Genomic DNA, 18707 nt, shown 5'->3' on the forward strand with positions numbered 1-18707 from the left:
CATCATACATTTATACTAAACCGCTGCTGAAAATTGCGTTGCATTGTTGCATGTGGATTTTCTTCAGAGCACACGTGCTTGTTATGTAAACTGTTTATACCATCTCGAGTAAACTGGGCCTCATCAATAAATAAAATATATTTATCTAACTGCCGACTAGTATTTAACCAGTTGCACAACTCCAAGCGAAGAGCAAGCTCTTATGGATATACAGGATGCACTTTTTGTTTATGATAAGGATACAGGCTATTGTACTTCAGTGTACGCCATATTGGATTGTGAAATGCCTAATCGTTGAGAGATACGTCGTGTACTGGGACCCGGGCTACGTTGATCAGCATCCATAATATCCTCACCATCGTCTTCAGATGTCGAGCGCTCGTACTGAGTAGGAACGCGAGGGAGGGAACCTGTCTCCCGTAATGTTCGAAATACTCCACTTAAGGTTCGTGCATTCGGAATCCTCCATGTTGGATAACGTACGCGATATTCGTGAACTGCAGCCGTAGCATTACTATCACATTGGCCATAAATAAACGCTATATCGACGTATTCCTCTGTCGCAAATTTGAAAGGCATACCTATTTCATAAATTATCTACAAACTATATTAGTTTGTATGTGGTTTCGCTTAAATATACTATTGTGATTATTTTCTTTCACAGAACATTACAGAAAACTAACTCGTTTTAATGTTAGGAAACAACTGAAACAACTCACTAACGGTTGCCAACAATGACGTAAACGTTTACACATTCTTAATGGAAAGTAAACAAATTTACCTGTATAATAATCTTTGCTTCTCTGGATGTTCTGGAAAACTACTGCAGATACACGACTGGGACATGTTTTATTAGGTTCACCATACCAATAACAACAAAATAAATAGAAATCGTGCTTTACTTTAACCTCGTATAGTTTTGCGATGGCTTCATATTAGCGAAGTTGCTAAATTTCAGGCAAAACCTTTTATCAGCCATAAGTCCGTAACTAAACATTTGTGGACCTATCTTTAAATAAACTTTTGCTTTAGTTTTACTTGTAGGGTAACATATTAAAATATTTGCATATCTTCGTGAATCACCCGGTAAGTAAAGCAGATCTCCGACGTCGGCCTATTAGTAGGATATTGGGAACATAAAATCGTAGCAGCAGCGCGGTTCCGGACTGGAGCGCCTAGAATCGCTCGGACACAACGACCGACGGTTGACCAGGAAAGCTCAGTGATTTCGATCCTGTGGACTAGTCACTGTATGACGCCTGAGTAACGAATACATCAGCGACGTTTCAATCCTTTTAAAGCTGTCGAAGAAGGCTACTGATGATGGGACTGTGAAATGGAAACGCTAAGGAACAACCGCAGCTAAACCAAGACCAGGCACATCTCACGTACTGTAGGACAGGGACAGTCGAGAGGTGCGGAGGGCTGGCGTAAGAAATCGAATGAAATCGCAAGTGCTATGAGCAGTCCAGCTAGCACAATGACTCTACATAAAGAGGTAAACACGACTGGGCTCAATGCTCGAGCAGTTCGTCATAAGCCACAAATTTGTGCAAATAATAAGCGATTCATTAGGTGATGTAAAGAGCGACACCACTGTACAGTGGATCACTGGAAACGTGTGATTTCGAGCAATGAATGGAAGGGTCTGCGTTTGGCGAATGCCTGGAGAACGTTGCCTGCCATCATACGTAGTGATATTAACGGGGTAAGAGTGTTTTTCGTGGTTAGAGTACAGTCGCGTTAATGTACATTGGAAAATACAAAATATGTATGGATGTGTACTTATTTTACAGAATTGTGTACTGTGTACAATAGGAAAACAGTTCTGATATAATAACTGCTTGTACCAGAATGACAGCTCAACCTATCACAAAGCAGCACCTTTGAGACAATAGTCTGTGGATAATAACGTTCCTGAAATGGAGCGGCTTGTCCTAGTCTCGACCTGCCATTCCTCCATAGGTATTCAGACAACTCACTGAAGTCCGCTCCTGGTAGCTGAGTGGTCAGCGCGACGGAATGTCACAATTAACGTCCCGGCTTCGATTCCCAGATGGGTCGGAGATTTTATCCCCTCAGGGACTGGGTGTTGTATTGTCCTTATCATCATTTCATTGCCATCGATACACAAGTCACCGAAGTCGTGTCAACTTTGAAAGACTTGTACCAGGCGAACGGTCTACCCCACGGGACGCCCTAGCCACATGGCATTTCCATTTACCTCATTGAAAATGTCCCCAGCAGAGCTGAAACCATCACTATGTCGAAGGGTGGACACACTCCAAATTCATGTCCACCGATAGGTGTTTGGAAATTTTCGATCAGATAGTGTAAGTAATGCGAGCGATGAACCATTGACTGTACCGTTGGTAATTAGGGTTGCATGCCACAGTGATACATATAGCCGTACTGTAGATGCAGCCGCATCTGACGGGTATCTGTTGCGAGGCCAGACAAACGTGTGGTTCCTGAAGAGGAGCAGCAACCTTTTCAGCGGGTGCAGGAGCAACAGTCTGGATGATTCACTGGTCTGACATTGTAACATCAACCAAAAGGGACTTCCTGTGCTAGTACTGGGAACGGTTGAAAGCAGAGGGAATCTACAACCGTAATTTTTCCCGAGTGCATACAGCTCAGCTTTATGGTTAAATAATGATGGCGTCCTCTTGGGTAAAATATTCCGGAGATAAAACAGTCCCTCATTCGGATCTCCGGCCGAGGAATATTCAGGAGAATGTCGTCATCAGAAGAAACAATACTGGTTTTCTACGGATCGCAGGTGGAATGTTAGATCCCTCAATCGGGCAGATTGCTTAGATAATTTAAAACCGGAAATAGATAGGTTAAAGTTAGATATAACGGAGATTAGTGAAGCCATGTGGCAGCAGGAACAACGGCTTCTGTCAGGTGAAAACAGGGTTGTAAATTCAGAATAAAATAGGGGTAACACAGGAGTAGATTTCTCAATCAATAAGAAAATAATGCGGGTGAGCTACTGTGAACAGAATAGCGAGCGCATTATCGTAGCCAAGACAAATATAAAGCCAAAAACCACCTAAGCAGTACAAATTTGTATGCCAACGATTTCCGCAAATGATGAAGAGATTGAAGATACATATGGTCAGATAAGAGAAATTACTCAGATGGTTAAGCGAGACGAAAATTAACTTGTTTTGAGCGACAGGAATTCGATAGTAGAAAAAGGATAAGGAGGAAAAATAATATGAATAAGGCGGGGGAAAGGACGTAAAGAGAAAGCCGTCTGGTAAAATTTTACATAGCATAATTTGATCATCACTAACACTTGGTTCAAGAATCATAAAGGAACATTGTACACGAAAAAGGGACATCGAGACACCAATAGGTTTCAGACTGATTATATAATCGTAAGACGTAGATTTCGAAACCAGATTTTAAATTGTAAGACATTTATGGGGCGAGATGTGGACTCTGACCACAATTCATTGATTATCAACTGTAGATTAAATCTGAATAAATTTCAAAATCGTATGGAATTAAGGAGATGGAACCTGGCAAAGTTGACATAACCAGATATTGTTGAGAGTTTCATACGAAGCATTAGAGAACGACTGATAAGAATAGGCTAAATAAATTCAGTAGAAGAATGGGTAGCTTTGAGAGAAGAAGTAATAAATTTAGCAGAGGATCAAACATGTAAAAAGACAAGGCCTAATAGATATTCTTGGATAACGCAACAGATACTGGATTTAAAGGATGAAAGGGGGAAACATTAAAAAGTCATCAAACAAAACAGGCGAAAGAAATTACATAGTCTAAAAAATGAGATTAACAGGAAGTGCATAATGGCTAAGCAGGAGTGGCTGGAAGACAAATGTAGCAATTTGGAAGCATGTATCACTAGACGAATGGTAGATATCACCTATAGAAAAATTAAAGGGGCCTTTGGAGAAAAGAGAAGCTGCTGTATGAATATCAGGTTAGATACCAGAATGAAATTTTCACTCTGCAACGGAGTGTGCTCTGATATGAGATTTTCTGGCACATTAAAACGGTGTGCCGGACCGAAACTCGAAATCGGGACCTTTGCCTTACTCGGACAAGTGTTCTACCATCCTTTTTTCCGCGAGTGGTGGTTCGGCAAGGTCTGCAGGAGAGCTTCTGTGAAGTTGGAAAGTAGGAGACGAGATACTGGCGGAATTGAAGCTGTGAGGACGGGTCGTGAGTCGTGCTTGAGTAGCTCAGATGGTAGAGCACTTGTGCGCAAAAGGCAAAGGTCCCGTGTTCGAGCACACAGTTTTAATTTGCCAGGAAGTTTCAGGAGATTACATGGAAAACCAGTGCTAAACAAAGAAGGGAAAGCAGAACGGTGGAAGAAGTATAGAGGTCGTCTCTCTTAAGAGACGCCAGGCACATTTTTTACAATTTCAATTTCATTTTTGCATTGTGGAGCTAAATTCAGCTCAAACAGATAGCACTCCTCGCGATTTTCATGCGACACACAGTGTCGACGGGGAGCGTCGATTTGTTTCCGGTTACAAACAAAATTATTTTTAATGTGAAATTTACGTGCCCATTCATAGAGCGGTCCCAGATAGACAAGCCCGCAGTGCTGTCGCTTCTGGATTATTGTTTCTTCTTCGTGTTTTACACTCCCTGTTAACATATCGATAAAAGAGGTATCGTACTAGACTAATCCGGGGGTGCACGTAACATTCAATTTTAAAAACTATTTTGTTTGTAACCGGAAAGAAATCGACGCTTTCTGTCGATACTGGACGTCGCATGAACGACGTGATCAGCACTAACTATTTGGATGGAATCGAGCCACACAATGCAAAAACTGAATTGCAAATATCTGATAAAACGCCGTAGAACCTGACACCTCTAGAGAGAGACATCCTGTACAGAGCGTATATGCAAGGGAGATGTATTTAAGGGCAATATTATGGTATTGGAAAAGGACATAGATGGAGATAAGATGGTGGATATGATACTGCGAGAAGAATTTGACAGAACATCGAAAAACCTAAGTCGAAACCAGGCCCCGGGAGTAGACGACGCTAAACAAGCAGTACAGCAAAGCAAATAAAAATTGGGAGAAGGAATTAAAGTCCAGGTAGATAAAATACAAACCTTGGGGTTAGCCGACGATAGCATTGTAATTCTGTTAGAAACGGCAAAAGACTTGGAAAAGCAGTTGAATGGAATGGAAAGTGTCTTGCAAAGAGCAAACAAGATGAACATTAACAAAAGCAAAACAAGAACGATGGAATGTACTCGAATTATATAAAGTGATGCTCAGAAAACTAGATTAGGAAACAAGGCACTTACAGCAGTAGACGAGTTTTTCTACTTGGTCATCAAAATAACTGATGATGACCGAAGCAGAGAGATCACAAAATGTAGACTGATAATGGAAGGACAAGCGTGTCTGAAGAAGAAAAAATTTGTTTACACTAAATATCGACAAGATTGTCAGAAAGTCATTTCTGAAAGTGTTTGTACAGAGTGTACAAAGTGGAAGTAAAAAGTGCAAGTAAAACATGTACGATAAAAAGTTCAGACAAGAAAAGAATAGAAACTTTTGAAATGTTGAACTACAGAAGAATGCTGAAGATTAGATGGGTAGATCACTTAACTAATGAGGATGTACTGAATATAACTGGAGAGAAAATTATGGAGAGCATAATTTTTTGCAACTGATTGCCGGAAAGTCGTTTGTAATGGAAAAACTGGCTTCTTCGAACATCATTATGTTTTCCGCAAACAAAGTTGTATTTCACAAATGTTATTAATTGTCTTCTTAATGTTAACCATGTATAGTTAACGGAAGACGTAGAAACGATATTCCGAAACGAATACGTATAGCGTAAGTCAAACGTTCGAATTAGAATAGAGACCCCACGAACACAAATATAAACTCCGTTACTTGCTCGTTACACTTGGACAGATGTTAAATGGGCCGAAACGAGCCGCCGCATAACAGCGTAGTTGCCTGCTAACTTCGAAAGAAGGTAGATGCGGTCCCTAGCGCAACTTATAACATCGTCGAAAATCAGAGCGGACGTGAGAGCTTTGGTACACCCTGTTAAACAAACGGAAAAATGGAGGCGGTACAATTGGAGAGCGATCCGCCTTCACCAACATGCATAAGTAATATATATTTGAATTACAAAAAACTAATAATAAAAAAAATTCATGGCGCGAGATTCGATACGGCGACCTTCGGATTACAAACACGAGCGCTTACCGCTGCGCCACGACGCTGTAGAAAATTGTTAATCGTAGAGAGTATTTCACCGCAACAGTTTCTTTTAACTGTCGATTTTCTCGACAACGGCTGAGAAGTGCATCTTGGTGCTTTGCCACATTACACCTCTGGCCATGAAGTTTTATTATGCGCGGTATGAATCGAATCTGAATTTCACAATTGGCGGCCTCCCCTTGTGAGAGCTGCATCAAACCAGTCTTCCTACTGAAGACAACAGCAACAATATGCCTTAAGAGATAGAGCACAACCTCGAAGAATAGGAAAGGATATTTCATTTGCCGTAAGTGGTTTAGGGGAAACAGCGGATAACCTAAATCTCATGGGACGGATGGACATTTAAATCCCCCTCCAGCGAGAGGTAAATATCTTGACCATTGTTCTATAGCGCTCGCTTAAGTTTTTCCATGATTTTTTCGTTTCCTGCTGGACCAGCTCAGTTAACTTTTTGACATCTTGCTGTCACACTATACTTACAAAACTGCATACCCTTTGTGCTGTAGTGTGTACCAAGCGTATTACTTAAAACACAGGCGTCTGCACGAATGGACGGAGTGGGAGGAGGCGAGCGAGTTTTCATATCACCGCTCTCAGCAGTTGATTCGCTTTAGGACAGTCAGCGTAAGAGCAACCCCTGTACACACGGCAAGAATCGGGTGACCATGGAAGCAAATAATACATGTTGAACATTACCATCAGCTTCTGTTACGTTCAGATTAGCATTATACACCCTCTTCAGTGGGATTATGAAGGGAAGAGTAATTCTGCAATGCCTGCATTAAGCACCCCTTACACCGTGAATACTGCTCTTGGAGAAATCACAATCATCAAGTCAAAAGTTAATCATTCTATATGTGAGGTCTTATTGCCTGAAAGAGCTGCATCAAGCCAGTCTGAAAGACCTTAATTTTTAACACTAATGTTCAAATGTGTGTGAAACATATGGGACTTATCTGCTAAGGTAATCAGTCCCTAACCTTACATACTATTTAACCTAAATTATCCTAAGGACAAACACACACACCCATGCCCGAGGGAGGACTCGAACCTCTGCCGGGATCAGCTGCACAGTCCATGACTGCAGCGCCCCAGACCGCTCGGCTAATCCCGCGCTCCTCAGTTTTTTACAGTTTCAGGAATTGCTCAGAGTTCTCCAAACGTGGCAGTATTCGGATAGCCTTTCTGGATGTTGGAGACGAGCAGTCTGTCCACTGGAATAGCGTAATAAGTTGCTTAAGTCGTAAGTGAGCACGATCCACAGTGATAGGCACTTTGAGCAAACCTCCGGACTGTGTTCTGGTACGCGGGCGTGGATATCGGACTAGTTTATCTGATTTACGTAGGTGAGTGTCCACCTTAGTACTTCAGCACGAAGTTCGTAGTCACAAGCACTCTAATAGATTCTGGAACTGTTAGCTTGCTGGCGGTGGCGTTGACGGAACAGACAATAGTTTACTCCCGTTCCCCATTCTTCAGGCTCACATTTCGGAATCCACATGCATCTTAGCAGTCTATATTGTCTCCACACTCATATCGTCTATCCAAGGGTAAATACTGATTTTATCAATTGGTGAATTTGAAGTAAGGTTTACCATAAAAAGATCATTATAGCGTGAATGACTCCATGTTATCAATAAAAACTGTATGTAATCTCTTTTTATATTATTTAACATTAGTAGTGTCTTTATTTTCCTTAGTTCTTTGTGCAATTTAGTTTCCTCACAAAAAACGCTATTTCAAGTTCTTTTTGTCAATTTCTATTTAAGAAATTTTTCTTTAAATTCTTTGACGTATTTTCATTCAAAAAGTTGAGTTTTAAGTAAAACTTGTTGAGTGTGTTCATAAGAATAATTATTATAATTATAACTATTATTATTATTATTATTATTATTATTATTATTATCATCTACAAATAAGTACGCAAACTTTTTAGCGGTGCAAATTTTCCACCATATTTCTTTTGTTTTAATCCCATGGCTTTGCTTCCTCTCTTCAAACTAGGTTTTAATAGTCTTCGTCTTTGGTTTTTTCTCTTCGTCATCTTTCCATTTGAGAATTTTAGACCTGAATATTTCACTGTTTTTCTTATCTTCTGAAGTAAATCTTGTCAGTTTCACACCACGTCTGATCTCAACAGCTCATTTCATAGTGTCTCTTTTGCCTTTGCTTCTACTGTAAAAAAAAAAATCGACTGTTTGTTTTGCAAGCATGTCTCGTTCCATTCTTTTAATCTGCCCGTAAAATCTTAACTTGGTGTTTCGTAATTTTATGTGGGTATTTATCTGTTGTTGATTTCCTGATTTCCTGTGAGTCAGTATTGTTCGTCTAAAAGTTCTGAGCCTAGACTTGCTCTTAAGATTCTGTCTTCCTTTTCCTCAGTGTCAGTTTTCCTCTTCTAATTTTAACGGTGTTTCTTATCCACAAAGGCACTGTGGCCTAGTTTGGTGTGCTTGGACATACACCGTTGTTGTACATGTTTTCGGTAAGTTGGTAAGCAATTTCCATCTTTTGGCCTCTAATTTCGTTTGCCTCGGTCTCGATTTCTTTTTCCTGAATGGTTTCATAGAGATATTTAAATTATAGAAATCGTTTGATCTTGCCAAATTTCGTCTTCAAGAATTTTCGTTCTTCATTGTTTGCAGGTCATTTACTCCGCCTTTTCAAAAGATATCTGGGTACCAATTTCTTCTGTGGTTTCATTAATATTATTACTACTACTACTGTTTCTGGTAACTACTGCAGTATTGGCAGCAAATGTTATATGATTGTGGCACTAACAATAAAAGCAAATACAAAATGATATTTTCTGCTACTGCAACGTTTGAAAGTTTCTGAAAACGCTCGCGTTTTGATGCGGCTCTTTTTTCGCGGACGTGGCTGAAACGATAAGAGCTGTGCATGGGTAGCGCTTTAGCGTATCTCAAATCTGAAACGTAGTTCGCTGTGTGGGCCTCAGCACGACATGGGCCAGTGAACTCACAGCAGCTAAAGCTGCGAGCCGCGCAAACAGTTGCTGGTTAAAAACTTTATACACGTTTCGTTCTCGTTTTTGTGCGTTGCATTTCACGAATATTAAATGCTTAAACTTGTACACTGGTTTATAAAAATACGAGGGATCGAAAAACGTTGTCGGCCTGACAGTAAAACATACTGTCTTTGGTTAACGATGCTCTTGCGACTTATGTACCCTCATTTAGTTCAGTGGACGGTGTGCAAAGCTGACAAAAGTTTCTATCTTACCGCCTCATATTGATACCCGAAAACTTTTATATTAACTACCTCTGGCTGTGGAAGCCTTCGCAGTTATATCAGGTGTGCAAACTATATCAGAGAGATCGTTCAATCTTCGAATGTGATTCTAGACAGTGTGCGTAGTACCCATCTACAGTTTCCAAAACCACTTCATCCATCTCATTTTTTAAAGATACTAATTTCTTTAAATGTGAAAATATCTGGAAACGCCAAGGAACAATAAACCTGATGTATGGGCTGTTTTTTCCATCAGTTCTTATTGCTCACCACAAAAGAAACAGCAATCAAATTACATGGATTTGGTTGCGGTGAAATGGTAGTGAAGGTGGTGAAGTGACGGTGAAAAACTCTGGATCAAAAATGGGAAGAGCGTGAACTCCACGGGAAAGTTTACGTTCATTTTTACTGATATTCAAAAACAATTATTTTCCTGACATCCGAGATGTCATTCTAATCTCTATTATTATAGTTGATTACGTTTACTACCGCAAAACAATAACTGATAAATATTATTTTAGTGTATGTGTTCAACCGGATTAAAAAGTAAGTGAGAAGTGGCTTGGAATGCGAACGAAAATTTCATCTTCCTTCAGAGTATTAGCTCTGACAAAACAGAGACTTTTCTGAATCTTCGGAAGTTCACTATATTTGCTGGATTCTGCACCGTTGTATTCTAACTGTGCCCATATTTAAAGCATTTTGTGCTTGGGAAAATTTTCATTCCAATGAAGATCTTATAGCAGCTGCAGTTAGGTGTTTTCAAGATTTTATATTCACCCTTTAGGGACAGAATGATATCATTAGAAAAACGCTGGAGAAACTACTTTGATCGTAAAGGCAACCACGTCGAGAGAGAAGCAGACATACTTTTTACATCTCGAAAACTGTTAACTCAGAGACGGAGAACGGCATACCCTGGTCTCGTATTCATGTGTTTCGTCGATTTGAAACAGTAAATAAATGTGCAAGTCCTGCTTGTTCACTGGAGTCTGTTTCAAGCATATTTTGATGGCATCAGCAGTATTACGGAAACTAGTGATGTTCCTCACTTTCGTGCAACATGGCACAGTGTCGTTATGGATGCCCTCTGTTTAAAGGACTGCTAACAATACACTTATAAGCAGTTTATAAGACCGCTTCACTTGAAGGTGAATCTCTGTCGCAATCACATGTTTCGTGGTAAACATTCAGCCTACGGAACTACTACACGTCCTTACTCCATTCAGTGCTTCAGCATGTAGTCCTCCTGCAACGGTGAAACAGGAAACGCAGCTCCTAAGTGGCCTCAGTATAAAAATATATGAATTTTTAAGGCGTTCATAACTACGTAGCGAAGAAGATAATGGCCTACAGCATATCGTACTTATCAAGCAGTTCTGAAGGTAGCCGCCAGAAGGGCTCTTGATTCGGCACTAGTGACGGTTTAACGACGCTCCATGGTGTTCAAATATAGTTTCATTTGATTAAAGCACCTATGCCTAGGTTTGAGGGTGGATCCACGTGAGGCACGTCCAGTGACTCAACAGTATTTCAATATCTTTAAAAGTGTAGAAGATAATATCTTACAGGGAATAAACAATTACACAATGAAACTCTGAATTAACAACTTTTAATCGTTTCATGCGATTTCAACATAACAATATCTCAGAAAACGGCGTTGCACTACAGCTATCATCTCTGAAATCAACGTAACTGTATCTACTTTATTTATTGATTTACGACGTCTTTTATATCGCTTTATTATGCAAATGTTTGTCAGAACATCCTATTCTCTACATTCACTCAGAAAATGAATGCAACACCAGTACCTCATATTTTGTCATACTTGTGTATTTATTTACTGAACAGTTTACTATTTTGCCAGTCACTTTAGTTAAATGCTGATCGCAAGTGCAATTAAAGAACTGTGCCAATTAAAAATTGGTCAGTCGCATTCGTTAAGCGACTTTACAATTGAAAAGAGAAAAAAGGATGCTTGTGTTAAGAGAACGTAGATGATTGTTTAAATAATATTAAGCGATAATCTTTATTCGTTTAACGTGAGTGCTCTTAAACAAGAATACTGGCATAGTTATTTATGGACAAACCTTTACTTATAATTATTGTAAATTATCTGTGTGTGACGGAATGTTTATAGCGCTTCTTTATTTAAATATTGTTGTAAGATAGTTTAGTCAAGGAAGCGGTCATGTTAAATCAGGTCATGTCTGTAGAACTTGAGAACGACTGTGTTTAGTGGGAACGGCCTCCAGCCAATGAGAGTCGGACAGTGGTGGAACACAGCTAGAGTCAAATGGGGATTGGAACCTCCCGAGGGAAGGGCTCAAGGGAGCGATTCTGCATACTTTACGAAGAGTGCTGGAAGAAGGCACACTTCCTGCGATAACGAGCGTGATTCGATAGTGGGAATTGTTGATTCAGGGCGGTGAACGGCCACAATCATACTTCTGAAGGAACTTTATAATTCGAGAGGTCTGAATGTGCACCAGAGTAGGACTCTAACTTTTTCCACTTGCTATATGGAACTGCGCGTAGACAGAGTGAGTTACTATTCTTTGTATCACGTGGGTTAATTCGTGAATCGTCGTATAGAATTATGAACTATTTTGAGCTGCTGAAGCTTTCGAGTATTGTGATCACGAAGACATTTTGATGTCTATCTAGTTTGGAGATTTTGCTACCATTTTCGTATCGCTCTCGTAACTTTAGTACATTTGATAAGTATAATTTTTGTTAGTACTTTTACTGAATATATTTCCCGTTTTTTGAGATGTCCTTTCGTGAATAAACAGTATTCAACATAGTTCTCTCACGTCTACATCAATTACAGACGTTAGAGAAGAACACTTGTTATTAAATTATTCATTGATCTTTTATCTTATATTTCTGTTTGTTTTGTTAACTCGCAATTCTGGCCAATGCATGGACTATTTGATTGCAGATCACAGCTACAAGCTATTATTGTCAGCGAAGTAGCTGCTGGGCATGAAAGCACACGTGTGGTGTTCGACACTGTGACTACATCGAGGTATTCTTTTTAAACAGAGCCATACGTAGCCCCAGTACCTACAGTACGAGCAACAGCAGGTAAAGACGCCATTGTTTTACTCGGATGGGATGCCGTTTAGGAAGAGCAACAACTCTAGCAGTAACCGTTAGGTACCACCGAATCAAGACTCAATGATTTGCTTCTAATCTACGATTGCCTTGTAAATAAATATCATGTTATTCAGAGTTCTACGAGTGCTAATGAATTTGCTGTTATAACGGCTAATTGTCTGAATACACGCACGTCAGTTGTTCTGACGATTATGCCATAATTGCTCTGATAACTCTTAGCATAAAAAGAAAAGAGAATCCTCTGACAATGTTTCCCGATCATGTCGATGCCGGCAAAACAATCACACGATATTTTTGTCATTATTATACCAGTAATAACGCTCAACAACGTGCATCCGAAATTAAATTTTAATTATAATGTTTCAACAACTGTTATTAAGTTTGAAGAATTTCTAAGTGAGAAAAGATATGAACGATAAAGGTACGAGTTTCCGTCCCGAAGTATTGCTATAAAATTCCCAATCCCTTCTACTCCACTTCCCCATGGCAACGCCAGTATGTACCACGAATTACAAAATTGTATTTGAAAAACGTGTAAGATAACAACTAAGACACTTCGGTGTAACATTTTCTGAAAATGTGAAGCATGCTGAATCAAGACCCATCAAGAAAAATATATAAACAGTAATTTGAGCAAAACGTGAGTACAGGAAAATGTTCCTCATAAAGCAAGGTATCACGTTCAACTCCTATTTCATTTTTACAATATTCGTCACTGTTTTGACTCACCCATCAATCTCATTTCTTCATATGTATTACCGTTAAAATTCTCAATAAGCAACTTTAAGTACTCTAATCTTTGTCTGTCGCTTCAGTTTTTGCTCACTGAGCTGATACCTCTGCTGCGCTTTTCATTTATCAGCATGACATTACATGCATGACGTCCTATCAGACAGTGTCCTCCACTGTACTACGAGTCACGGCCCCTCGCGACATCTTTGATGAGTCCTGCAGCTAAACATAAATCAGACTTGGGCAAGAACGCTTGTAATTACTTTACATTCCTTGTCTAGTCTAATTGTGCATTCCACCTGAACCAATATATCTGACATGCTTCCAATCTAAAAACCGGTAAACAATATATAATATAGACCTTGAGGTTTCAGACTACCTTCAGGGATCTATAAAAATATCACAACGTTACATCATTTTCTTTACATTTCTTCCGATATGGAATCACTATTTACAGTTGATCGATTTGACTTGACTCGTATTAAGGAAACAATATAGGTGACAAGTATGTAAATCAGTGCTTTTCTCCTAAACAAAAACATTTTCAGAACAATAATAATGTTGATGCATGTGAGTTACTCGCATTATGTGCACAAAGGTCGTTTTAGGGACTGAAATCAGAAGTGTATATTGAACTAGTAATTTTTGAGAACTTTTCTCTTGGAGAACAGCACTATTTTTATTAGTTAAAAATGAGCATAAACAGTTACAACAGCAAGAAACCTGTTTTTTATGAGGTTACCGGTTTCGGTCTGTTTTAGACCATCTTCAGAGCTCACACCATGATGGCAGACAGTGTAGGTGAACGGAGCAAGCGCTTCGACTCCACGGACGCTAACTGCTAGTTAGTAGCAATCGTGGAGTAGTAGCGCCTGCTTCGTCCACCGCCACCATCTGCCATCATGATATGAGGTCTGAAGATGGTTTAAAACAACGAAATAGGTAATCTTATAAAAATATTTTCCTGGGAGTGTGGGTGTTTATGTTCATTTTTATGTATATTTGACCAATTCGCAAATGCCTGCAGTGTTCTTAGTGTATATGGATACAACGATGTTGTCGAAGTTACATACTGTCGAAATTTAACGGAAGTATGATGTGATACTGTGGACCAAGACATTCGAATCTGCTGGAATTAGGGTCTGAAAAATTCAGCAGATAGCTGGCATTGTGTGACTCCATTCAGTACATCTCCTCTGCCACTATTTACGTGAGAATCTCGTGGTTTTCTTGAACGTTTCTCCTGTTTTCCTCGTCTTTCCGTTTCCCAAAGATGCTGAGTCTTCCGACACAAAACGGCATTGTGCAAAAAGTTAACAGTTTCCTATATCTATGCTTGGCGTTCACAGAACCCATAGTATTAGATGACATTATAAGTAAAATTAGTAAAAAACAGTTTTGATCGCACAGTCATCTATTGAAAATTTGACTGAAGTCTTGCGACTGGGATCAGCACAGACGCTTCTGGGGTAATCGTAGTCAGCCGGATAGTGCATTATCTGAAGATGGCCTACAACTGTAGGACGTAGCCGGTCATATTTCTAATAAATATTGTGCGAGCAAGACTGTTTTTTACTAATTTTCATTCACAGAATTGCCTTTCATGCAATCCCTGCCGAATTGAGGTCAGCAGAGCAGGATGTTGTGGCTTTTGCCGGATGTTGGTAATGCGAGTCAGCTAGCAATGAAAGGTCAGGCTAGACCCTAGACGGCGCCGCGGATGCAGATGGCCAGAGGTTGACGAACGCCAGCAGCGGATATTGGATATCGGCGCCGTCCGCCGCATATTGGATGACGTCACCAGCGGCAATATCGCTGGCGAGTGCCTGCGCCGCAGTTGCAGCTAATAGGCTGGCCGCAGCAGCGCGGCAATCGGACACCGGAACTGCCGGCCGCAGGGCCAGCGGGCCAGTCTAGCCGCAAGGCGCACGGGCCACTCTCGTTCCTGAAGCACTGCTGCTATTCCCGTAGACCGTCTGTCGTGATTTAGGCAACACCTGGTGCTAATACTAATGCCTGTCTGAGGCTTACAAGAAGGCGCATTTTAAAGAAGGGTTCCGGTCGAAGAATGTCTCAAAGATCCTACATAAAGAACTGAAAAACTAACACGACGATTGCACGACATATCACGCGTCTTTCATTTAGTGAGCCTCCTCCCCAACCACGGCAATGGCTGTATAAATTTTTAAAATGAAGAAACTACAAAACAGTTGCTAAATCGGTTTGTATTGCATATGCGACATGTTTCGCAATGCTTAAAATTTCCATCATCTGATGTAAACTATAATAAAGAAATTATTGTGTTAAAACAATAGGAGATGATCCTCATACTTTTTTAAAACAATATTGGATATAGAAAAGATACAGTTAAAATTTATAAACAAAACACAAGCGAAAACAGGATATTACTTACAAATAATATAACTTTACTACCTGAGGTAAAACTCTCCCCTGCGTTGTCATAGAACAAAAGATCCGAATTAAATGAGTAAAAAGGGGAGACCTAGAAAAATCCCAAAAAAACAACGACTGGACACCGAAAGTCACCAGAATCATAAACTATGTACAATGCGATAAAGAGGGAAACAAACGAGACATTTTGTGGCATTACTTCCATGAATTCCATCAAAATCCACCCCCCGCGCCCTGTGCCGCCTAACCGGGAACACAACCAAAAAGTTGTGCAGTAGTAAGTAGTATTGAGGGCTTGACCGTAACACTAAGCGTTCCACAACGTCTCTGAAGCTGGCTGAAATGAGTAAGGTGAGTGTCTCTACTGTTCAATTTCTTCTTTGCTTCTGACTAACGAATTAGTGGGTTACTAATATGACAGATTTCCCTGACTGTGCAATATGCTTGTATACTACTTTGTATTCAGCGACAGCAATACAAATTGCAGATGGATAGATTTCAGTGAACGGACGTTTATGATTAACAGAATAAAGATAGATATGAAACTAGTGACGCTAAAGCAAATCTACCATGGTGATGTGAGGTCTGAAGATGATCTAAAACAGACCGAAATAGGTACCATATAAAAAAAAAGTTTATTGCGGTTGTTGCTACTAATGCAGTAAGGAGTACGAAGCGCAAATAGAGCAGCTCAATTACAGATTTTTTTGTTACTCAATAGACATCATATGCTCAAGGATATGAGCAAACACACAACACAATTACAATCAAAGATACAAAATTTCAACGTCTCATACTCCAAAACTATTTACACAGCTTCCATATTCCGACTTTCTACACGTGTTAAAAAAAAGAAGGCATCGATCAAATGCTAATGTAGTGCCAAATATCACACCTGAAAAAGGGCTTTCCGGGTTTCTTGTTCGCTTCAGTTCAACGCACTATACCAATAAAACCGTGGTACGGCCAGGAAAATCTCCTAATGAGATATTTAACGTAAATTACTAGAATTAGGTTAGGACATGCACATGTCCTCACACAGTTCTATATGATGGAGTGATACACTTTCGAAAGCGCAGCGAACATCCAGCAGAAGATGGAGACCCTAATATTTTCCATATCAAAATAAACTGTAAGGAAACCTCGCAGAAATAAAGATTTCGATGCCAACAAACATTAAAGAGATAGTTAGTGAGAACGAGCTCGCAATTAACGGTTTCATACACTCCTGGAAATTGAAATAAGAACACGGTGAATCCATTGTCCCAGGAAGGGGAAACTTTATTGACACATTCCTGGGGTCAGATACATTACATGAGCACACTGACAGAACCACAGGCACATAGACACAGGCAACAGAGCATGCACAACGTCGGCACTAGTACAGTGTATATCCACCTTTCGCAGCAATGCAGGCTGCTATTCTCCCATGGAGACAATCGTAGAGATGCTGGATGTAGTCCTGTGGGACGGCTTGCCATGCCATTTCCACCTGGCGCCTCAGTTGGACCAGCGTTCATGTTGGACGTGCAGACCGCGTGAGACGACGCTTCATCCAGTCCCGAACATGCTCAATGGGGGACAGATCCGGAGATCTTGCTGGCCAGGGTAGTTGACTTACACCTTCTAGAGCACGTTGGGTGGCACGGCATACATGCGGACGTGCATTGTCCTGTTGGAACAGCAAGTTCCCTTGCCGGTCTAGGAATGGTAGAACGATGGGTTCGATGACGGTTTGGATGTACCGTGCACTATTCAGTGTCCCCTCGACGATCACCAGAGGTGTACGGCCAGTGTAGGAGATCGCTCCCCACACCATGATGCCGGGTGTTGGCCCTGTGTGCCTCGGTCGTATGCAGTCCTGATTCTGGCGCTCACCTGCACGGCGCCAAACACGCATACGACCATCATTGGAACCAAGGCAGAAGCGACTCTCATCGCTGAAGACGACACGTCTCCATTCGTCCCTCCATTCAGGCCTGTCGCGACACCACTGGAGGCGGACTGCACGATGTTGGGGCGTGAGCGGAAGACGGCCTAACGGTGTGCGGGACCGTAGCCCAGCTTCATGGAGACGGTTGCGATACCCCAGGAGCAACAGTGTCCCTAATTTGCTGGGAAGTGGCGGTGCGGTCCCCTACGACACTGCGTAGGATCCTACGGTCTTGGCGTGCATCCGTGCGTCGCTGCGGTCCGGTCCCAGGTCGACGGGCACGTGCACCTTCCGCCGACCACTGGCGACAACATCGATGTACTGTGGAGACCTCACGCCCCACGTGTTGAGCAATTCGGCGGTACGTCCACCCGGCCTCCCGCATGCCCACTATACGCCCTCGCTCAAAGTCCGTCAACTGCACATACGATTCACGTCCACGCTGTCGCGGCATGCTACCAGTGTTAAAGACTGCGATGGAGCTCCGTATGCCACGGCAAACTGGCTGACACTGACGGCGGCGGTGCACAAATGCTGCGCAGCTAGCGCCATTCGACGGCCAACACCGCGGTTCCTGGTGTGTCCGCTGTGCCGTGCGTGTGATCATTGCTTGTACAGCCCTCTCGCAGTGTCCGGAGCAAATATGGTGGGTCTGACACAACGGTGTCAATGTGTTCTTTTTTCCATTTCCAGGAGTGTAGTATGTTACCTACAAGAAGCGGGTATAAAGTTCTGACATATCACATAATGAATTTGAAATTTTATGTGGGTGAAAAATAACTGTGTCTTCAAAATTTTATCTAAGCTGTTATAATGGCTACATTGTTGCTGAAAAAAATCAATGACATAATTTTTAAAAAAATCACAACTCTGAATACATCCATTGATGACACAATTTTTAAGAAGTCATGTTTCATAATAATATCCACAGCGATTTACGCTTTCAAAATTGTTCCATTTGCCCTCTTAATCTACGCGCATAGCGAAAAAAGTGGTAAGTGGTCA

The sequence above is a fragment of the Schistocerca gregaria genome, chromosome 2, assembly GCF_023897955.1.
Source record: "Schistocerca gregaria isolate iqSchGreg1 chromosome 2, iqSchGreg1.2, whole genome shotgun sequence".
NCBI classification, from domain to species: Eukaryota; Metazoa; Arthropoda; class Insecta; order Orthoptera; family Acrididae; genus Schistocerca; species Schistocerca gregaria.